Genomic DNA, 10,153 nt, shown 5'->3' with positions numbered 1-10,153 from the left:
TTTAAATATTTCGTTAATTATATATATTATTCATTTTTTATTTTATTATTTTATTTCGATTATTTATTTGAATAAAAATAATAATATTTATTCGATTTTTCGTTTCACTATTTGGTTAGGTAAAAAATATTATTTAATTTAATTTATTCTTTAAATATTTCGTTAATCCTGTATTTTATTTATTTCATATTTAATTACTCTATTTCGATTATTTATTTGAATAAAAATAATAATATTTATTCGATTTTTCGTTTCACTATTTGGTTAGGTAAAAAAATACTATTTAATTTAATTTATTCTTTAAATATTTCGTTAATCCTGTGTTTTATTTATTTCATATTTAATTACTCTATTTCGATTATTTATTTGAATAATATCTATTCGATTTTTCCTTTTACAATTTCTTTAATTCATTATCTTAGTTCGTTAAATAAAAAAATATATTGCTTTTTTTAATTTATTCTTTAAATATTTCGTTAATTATGTATATTATTTATTTCGAGTATTTATTTGAATAAAAATAATAATATTTATTCGATTTTTCGTTTCACTATTTCTTTAATTAATTATCTTAATTGGTTAGGTAAAAAATTATTATTCAATTTAATTTATTCTTTTAATATTTCGTTAATCATGTGTTTTATTTATTTCATATTTAATTACTCTATTTCGATTATTTATTTTAATAATATTTATTCGATTTTTCCTTTTACAATTTCTTTAATTCATAATCTTAGTTCGTTAAATAAAAAAATATTATTTTTTTAATTTATTCTTTAAATATTTCGTTAATTATGTATATTATTTATTTCGATTATTTATTTGAATAAAAATAATAATTTTTATTCGATTTTTCGTTTCACCATTTCTTTAATTAATTATCTTAATTGGTTAGGTAAAAAAATATTATTCAATTTCATTTATTCTTTAAATATTTTGTTAATCCTGTGTTTTATTTATTTCATATTTAATTACTCTATTTCAATTATTTATTTGAATAATATCTATTCGATTTTTCCTTTTACTATTTCTTTAATTCATTATCTTAGTTCATTAAGTAAAAAAGATATTGCTTTTTTTAATTTATTCTTTAAATATTTCGTTAATTATGTATATTATTTATTTCATATTTAATTACTCTATTTCAATTATTTATTTGAATAATATCTATTCGATTTTTCCTTTTACTATTTCTTTAATTCATTATCTTAGTTCATTAAGTAAAAAAGATATTGCTTTTTTTAATTTATTCTTTAAATATTTCGTTAATTCTCTTAATATATAATTTATTTTATATTTCATTTTATTTCTTAACACAAAAATAAAACAATAATTCTGAAAAAAAAAATTATTTTTGACCCAAATCCGGGTTCGGGCCCGAATTTGGGCCGGATAGCCGATCCGGACCAAAATTCGGGTCGGTGTATCCGGACTGGTCTGGACTGGTCCGGTAGCCGTAACGGACCATCCCTGTGGTCCGTAACGGACCAGAAATGGTTCGTAACGGACCATTTCTGGTCTGTTACGGACGAACACCGACGGAGCCGCTGGAAACTCCATTTCCGGCGAGCTCCGTCCCTTTTTTCACTCTTTTTCAACATTTTAACCTCAAATTCGATATTTTCTTACATTTTAACCATAAAAACATGAATTTAACCCATATTCATATCCTAAACATTCAAACTTTCACAAATTCGAAGTAGTTATTTATAGAAAACATGTCTAACCTTCCAGAAAATGACGGTCTCCGGCGAATCGAGGTAGCTCTGATCTTGGTCGAAGTTGGTGAGGTCCAGACAGTCCGTAGGCGACGTTGAGCGGTCCGGGCTGATTTTTTCTTTTTTTTCTCTTCTTTTTTCTCTCTGTTTTCTCTTCTCTTCTTTCCTTGATGGGGGTATTTTCGACCCTACACAAATAATAACATTTTCCCTCTTTTTTTTTTTTTTTTAAAAACTTGGTCAAAGGCTATTTTGATAAACATACCGGGTGGGGCAGCCATTGCCCACCATTTCGTCTAAGGTTGCCCCTCTCTGTATAGCCGACGATTTTTCACCCATTTTTAAAAATGAAAATCAAAAGTCCCTCTTTGAGGGGGAAAATTTTCCATTTCTGTTTCTTGATTTCTTCTCAATGGCTCAATGTTGTAGGAGAAGCCTAAGAGTTTCCCTATCGTATTCTGCGGGTTGATTATTTATTATAAGCTTAGCCAAACAGGCTCTATAGTTCTTGATTTTGTTAAGGTCGTGGTGGTGTACTTTTACTATTTCGGTCCTCAAATTATAATGCTGTGATAATATTTCAACTCTTCCAAGCTCATTGATCGGCTATTGAGATAAAAAAACCCGTATCTTTGGCACGAGAATTCGGATGGTATGTGACTTTGGATTTTCCATTCATAAGCAACCAGTAATTTTGCGGCCGACCAGTAATTTAAAGGCTATCAATTGTTAGAATTTGGGTGTGATTCAAATTTCTTGTTGAAATAATTGTAAGGTTTTAAATAACGTGCACGTCAAAAGGATTCTAATTGGAATGTTATCGTGGATTCCTTTTCAAGTTTAATTATCAAATTCTTGTTAAAATTCTATTTGAAATCCCTATTGGGAGTTGAAATTTGTATTGGACTTGAAGATATCAAAATAAGAAATTTTTTGACATTTTTTTACATGTTCAACTCTATTTGTAGGGATTGAATTGTTCCATATAATTACTAGACTATTTTTCTATATTTGTGACGTCATGAAGCATTATTGCTGATATTATATTTTTCTCTTGATTAAATCTCAATAATAAAATTACTCGGTTCCTCTGTCATTCTTTCTTCTTACTTTAATCTTGTTTTTGCTTGTGCAATCAAATACTTCTATTGTGTCACACTTGCCTCTCCATTTTCCTGACAAGTGGTATCAGAGCTATTGATTGTAATTTTTGTTTGAGATTTCTATTATCGATTGCAGCCATGAAGTATGAAATTTGATTTTTGGATCGCAATACAAGATTTTTGTTGTGGAAAGTGAAGATGCGAAATGGTTTGGCGCAGATGGGTTTGAATGATACGTTGTTGAAATTTGACAAGATGCCCACAATGCGGACAATAGAGGAGAAGCAATAGAAGGAACGGAAGACACTTTCTCAAATTCATCTTCACCTATCTAACAACATTTTTCAGGATGTTTTGAAGGAGAAGACAGTATCTGCATTATGGTTGAAGTTGGAGCAACTGTGTATGACCAAAACTCTGACAAGCAAGTTGCTTCTGAAATAGAGGCTATATTCTCATCACATGGCAGAAGGGGATCTTTGGAAGACCATCTAACTGTGTTCAAGGAGATCATCGCTAATTTGAAAACGTTAAGAGGTAAAATATGATGAAGTGGACATGACCTTGATCTTCTTGTGCTCACTACCTACTTCATTTTTGTCATTCAAGGATATGATTTTGTACAATCATGACATAATCACCATTGAAAACGTGTATGATGCCTTGTCCTTAAAGGAAAAGATGAAGTATCTAGTTGGATCTGAGTCCAGAGATGAAGAAGGTCTTGTGATTTATGGTGATCGACGAAGGGGTAAGTCAAGGGTGAATTTCAGCAATCAAGTTTGTTTCTATTGTAAGAGAAAAAGACCCATCAACAGGGATTGCAATAAGTTGCAGAATAAAGGTAATTCATCTGCAATTCGTGAGAGGCAACTAGATCATTCGGACGAGGCTAATATTGTCGAAGAATAATTGGATAGCGGAGATGTGGTGTTGACCGTATCTAATATGGAATCTAAGCCTGACGAGGAGTGGATTTTTTCATCTTGTTATTTCCATATGTGTCCTAGTCGGGACTTGTTTGACACAAGGTGTAGTTTTCATAGGAAACAACATACCTTGTAAGGTAGCTGGAATTGGAAAGGTCAGATTGAGGTTGAAAAATGGGACAATTAGATATCTTGGTCAGGTTCGACATGTTTCAAACTTGAAAAAAAAATCTCATCTAGCTGAGTCCCTGAATGTGAAAGGGTATACGTTCTCTGGAGGTGGAGTCTTGAAAGTCCGAAGTGGTGCCCAGGTTGTACTGAAGAGACGGAAGAATCTCACTTCTACATCTTGTAAGGTCGCACAGAATCAGTTAAGAAACATCTAGACATGTTTGGTACTGTGGAGTGGACATACAGTTTGATACAGTACCTTTTGGGTTTGGCTCTGAGTCGTTGTGGAACACTACTCTAGATGATATGGGTAATTCCACTTTGCCACCAATATTTGTGGTTTCATTGTGTTCAATTGCTAGCGGAGAAGAAAATCAAAACATGATTATTAAAATCAAGATTCAAAAGCAGGTTACATAATTTATCTAAACTATGGATTTAAATGCATGTTATAGGAGAAGAAAAATATCAGAAATAATTGGAGTACATCATCGGGTTATGAAGAACACGAAAAAAAATTGAAGATCTTACACCTTGATCGTCCTGTTCCATGCCAAATCTTCCTATTTTCTTTAATTTTTCTCTCTAATTTTTTACTTTTGTAACCTTTTCCCCCTTTAATTTGACGTAAACACGATCCTAATATAATAGTAAGAGTGCCTTGGAAATCGAGCTCCAAAAATGAGTCAAAACGGAACAAGTAGGACCGAATCGAACCGAATCGAGCAGTTCTTCTCAAATTAAATATCCGAACGGGTATCTGAATCGAGAACCGACGAGTTTGGTTTTGTTTAACCCGTCATTTTTCGATTCTAGTTCAAGAACCAAAGAAACGAATAAGAATCGAATTTTCCTATTTTTTTAAATTAATTTATTTTAAATAAGCTAAATTACTTTATTTTTGTAAATAAATTTGCTAACTAGTTAATTTAACTCAAACCCAAAAATATGATTTTCCTATTTCTAATTTTCAGTTCAAAATCAATTTAATCAAATTGACCTAAATTTTATCTAAATCTATTACTCTACCGTAGTGTCGTTTCTACCGTTTTGAAGAAATTGAATTGAAGTTTGACAATGCATCTCTTAATTATTTTGAGCTCGTTGTCTTTCTATTCCTATGATTTTAACAATCAAATTAATTATTTTGAGCTCGTTATCTTCCTCTTCCGATGATTTTAACAATAAAATCTATGAAGAACTCAGTAAAAAAGATATGCAAAAGATACATAAAATTGGATTACGTTATTTTGTAAGAGCTAAAATTGAACATATCATTAGTTGAATTAATGTAACTTTTTAAATATTAAAAAATTTAATGATAATACAGAACCTGGGAACCAAACCGAACCAATCTGAACCAAACCCGAACGGTTTCATCATCAAATTTGGACTCGACGAATTCACTTACTAAATACCTGAAAATTTTTGATCGATTCAATTCTCATTAGAACTGACATGTCCAGCCCTAGGACCAAGTGAAAACGGCAAAAACTTCATCGTGTCCAAACAACTGGACCGTGACAAACAGAGAATCAACGTCAATTAATCTCCTTTGTGGCCATAAATTGATGCAACATTTTTTTCCACGTGAGCCTTTTTATTTTTCTCACTTTTCAACATTAAATTGCACACCAAGTCCTTGAACTTTTGCTCTATTAAGTATGACCTCCAACTTTTCATCTCATCAATTTTGTCCATTTCAATTTTAAACAGACCAAATCAGTCCTTCAACTTTTGTATTTTTGCACTTTTGTCCCTACTTCAACATATTTGTCCAATTTGATCCTTTTTTCCAATTCTTCAATATTTGATCCTAAAAATTTCAAAGACTTTCACGTTCGTCCCTTAAAAACTTTCGAAATTAGTCTTAAGTTTCGAAAATGTGAAATTAGTCCTCAAACTTTCGATAAATTGAGTTTGGCTCTTGAAACTTTCGACTTTCCACCGATTGCTTAGTTGATACTCATTAATTTCGTGCAACCGATCAGCCGTCAATTTCTTTGAATCAACTCCAAATTATCTTAAAATCTTCTTCTTCAACTTCTTGCCCCAAGTGCCTCTTAGTCTAAGTTTTACCTATAATTATCATGTTTAAATTAAATTATGTAGAAATCCACTCAAATGACAAATATTTATCAAGTTAAATAGCAAATAGATGTATGTAAAAATACATTTATCGAGTACTCCCATACTTAAACCTTTGTACGTTCGAAGTAAAATTATCTACGAAACACACAAGCAAACAACAATAAAAATCAATTATTAGATAACTAAATTTGAAATTGCTTAAATATTTCATAAAAGGCTTCTAAGTCATACTACTAAAACTAGGAAGATAAACTCAATCTGCACTAGTATAGTATCACCAGTGTTGTAAATAGTGTGCCTAGGCGAGGCGTGGCAAAAACGCCTTGCTAGGGCCTGGGCAACTAATTAAGCGATCAATGGAAGAGTTGATCGCTTAACGGGCGCCTAGGCACGCATTATTTTTTTATTATGATTTTGTTATTATTGTTCAGTGATTATAAAATTTTCAACTTCTAGCTAATTGGATTGAAAGACCCAAAAAGTTGTTTAACACTCATTGGCCCACTAATTTATAAAGGGTATCTCCAATGATTTTGTTGTGAACTTTTGATTTAGGATGAGAATTCCTTCGGTTTGGCCATGGTGTATTGTACCTTGGTTTGATTATAATATATTGTACTATTGTATAAATAATTAATTAATTTTATTAAGTTAATTAATCATTTTTCCTATCTTTTACTAACTAATAAAAATTAAAAACTCTCAAAATATTTTCAGTTAGCACTATTATACTATATTTTGTTTTTCATTTGAAACTATATTTATTTTGTTAAACTCTTAAAACTGCATTTGGTACTATAATTTGTATGTATTATTAAATGATCTTTAGATTGATTTAAAACTTAAAATAATATTAAAATAAAAAAATACTTTTTCAAGCCTAAGTCTCGTCTAGGCTCGCCTAGCACGAAACTTGATCTCAATGCCTTGCCACACATTACGCTTTTTAAAACAATGATTATCGCTACAGTTTACAAGTGGATAGTACATGAAAGAGAACGCCCAGTGGAAACTCTACTCTTAATCTCTCAATCTCTTTTCAAAGTGAAGAAATTACACGTTAGCTCAAGAAAAATACCCGAAACCAAAGAGAAAAAGCTCTCTGAATCTAAAGTGGAGAAAAACAGAGGAATGCAAATTTATATTAATTGAATAAAATCGAGATCAATTTATTAATTGTCTCATGCTGTAGATGCGAGATGAAAAACTGTGCCTTTAAACTAGTGTAAAAAATGACATTGTTCCATGACTGATTTTGCGTGAGTAAAGGCAACACCTTTTTATTCGGGATATGTTTGTCCAACTTTTTACAAATTGACAAAGACTAATAAGAGCTCTGAATTTTATTTCGTAGCTGCTTTTTTAAAATAATACAAACTAATTTGATAAACTATCCGACGAAGAAGACATATTATTGAACAACCAAAAGTTAGGTTAAACAATGAAACAAATCAATTTATATATTACAAGGAAATCTAATATAATAAGATAAATATATATTATTATATATATTATCATCCTCCCTCAAACTTGTGATACTAAAGCAAGAAGCAGTGAGAATTTGTCACACAAGAAATAAAAATGGCGAACTAGATGAGACATAGTAAAGAAATCAGCAAGCTGCGACGATAAAGAAACAAAAGGTAGGAAAATGGTGTCAATCTACAAATGATTATGAACCAGATGACAATCAATTTCAATGTACTTTGTGTGCTTATGGAACACAGAGTTGTGAGAGATTTGAATAGTGTATTACCATACATAGGGGTTGGGGAAGAATGAGGAATACCCATATCTGTAAGTAACCATCGCAACCACACAATCTCAATGGTAGTGGATATCATAGCTCGACACTCAGCTTCAGTAGAAAAAAGAGAAACAATAGTCTGATTCTTACTTTTCCAAGAGATAAGAGAATCAGCAAAAAATATACAAAAACCAATGGTGGACTTATGATCAGTGGGATTACTGGCCCAATCAACATCAGAGTAGGCACGGAGCACTAAAGAGGAGGTCGATGGAAATAAGAGATTCTGAAAACAAGTACCATGAAGATAACGTAAAATACGAACAACAGCTACCCAATGAACTGTAGTAGGAGCTGAAACGAACTATAGTAGGAGCTGAAACGAATTGACTAGCAATGTGAATAGCATAAGAATATCGAGACATGTGATGGTAAAATAAATTAGACAGCCAACAATGGCATGATACAAAGTGGGATCAGTCAAAGATACATTACCAGAGGATGAATATCGAGCATTAAACTCAAAAGGGGTATCAACAAACTTAGTATCAGTAAGACGAGAAGATACTTGGGTTGGGGAAGAAGATACCCTCTAGGAGAAGAAGCAACTTCTATCCTTAAAAAATAAGATAATGCACCTAAGTCCTTCACTTCAAAACGAGAAGCCAATTCTAATTTCAAAGATGCAATCACACCAACATCATTACCGGTAATAATCATATCGTCAACATACAGCAAAAGAAAAATGTAACCAGCTGAAGTGCACCTAAAGAATAACGCAGAGTCACGATGACTGGGTGTAAAACCAAGAGAGGTAAGAACAGTGAAAAATTTCTCAAACCAAGCATGAGGTGCCTGTCTGAGGCCATAATGTACTTTCTTGAGCTTGCAAACAAATCTAGGAGAGTGACAAAGACTAGGAGGAGGAACTATGTAAACCTCCTCTTGAAGATTTACATTCAAAAAGATATTTTTGACATCCAACAGAGAGAGACTCCACTGACGAATAGATGCAACCGCAACAAGTGTACGGACAGTGATCATCTTGGCAACAGGAGCAAAAGTCTCCTCATAATCCAAATCACATTGCTGATTAAAATAATATATAATAATATATATTTATTTTATTATATTAGATTTCCTTGTAATATATAAACTAATTTGTTTCATTGTTTAACTAAGTTTTGGTGGCTCAATAATATATCTTCTTCTATAAGAGATTTCAAACGTATTTCCCCAGCTGCAAGTTTATAAACCACTGAATCAACTGAGGGAAGTGGAGTGCAGTGCAAGATATAGCCTCAATCCCTCAAAATCACGGTGAAATTCCATAAAAAACTGAACTAATCATTGCTCATCTCTAAAAGTAATATATTCCTCATATCCTTTCAATCCTGCTGATTTCGTAAAAGTTAACTCATCCCAAATTGAATTTATAGCTGTGTAAAACCCAAGAATATTTATATCCTTCTTATGTAAAACTCGTATATCAATCTCCAACTTATACTCGTATATCAATATCCAACTTATACCGCTTTGCAAAGTTGCACTTAGTGTATAATTTCTGAAAGTGTTCTCAAACTTCTTTTGTTGTTTCAAACTTCGCTGACCGTATACCAAAGGATTGCTCAACAGAATCATGAATCCAAGTGAGAATTTTCGATTTCTTTGACTCCCAATTATTTAACTTTATTACATAATTTTGAGCAATGATTTTGAGTTTCACAATAGTTCCACTAACATAACCCCATAGTCTTTTTTCTTTTAGAAAATTTCTCATCACGGTACTCTAATATTAGTAATTTTACCATTTAATCTGATACTAATGAATTGAAGTGAATCATATCTTTTAGTTGCCATCATGAAATAAACAAATAAATTATTACCAATCAAAATAAATCACTAAATTCTAAGAAAATCAACAACAACCAACGTGATGCCTCTAACTACCACTGAAATATACTAAACAGTACACGTATACTCAAACTAATACCACTAAAAGATCAAAAACTCATCAAGGAAGAAGCTTCCCTTATCAATCACCTCAAAATTCGCATTCACACGTCTACAGGTGCCGCAAACATCCTCTGAGCGTGACCCCAGGCGCCTCCATCACCGTCACACGTTAAACCGGAAGCTTCTCCTCAATCTGCAGAGCACTGATATGGTCTTAGTCTCTTCATACAATGTCCAGTTTGGCCAAAAAACAAGAAAATAGGTTCGGTTGTGGGCAATTTTCTGAACAGAAATTTGTATTGTGATTTTCTGTAGTTTTCACCAATTTTACTCAACTATTGGCTCTAATACCATGAAAATAATACAAACTAATTAGATAAACCATCCAAAGAAGAAGAAGACTACATATTATTGACCCACCAAAAATTAGGTTAAATA

Source organism: Olea europaea, chromosome 20 (assembly GCF_002742605.1).
Source record: "Olea europaea var. sylvestris chromosome 20, O_europaea_v1, whole genome shotgun sequence".
Taxonomy (NCBI): domain Eukaryota; kingdom Viridiplantae; phylum Streptophyta; class Magnoliopsida; order Lamiales; family Oleaceae; genus Olea; species Olea europaea.
This window is presented reverse-complemented; position numbering follows the sequence as displayed.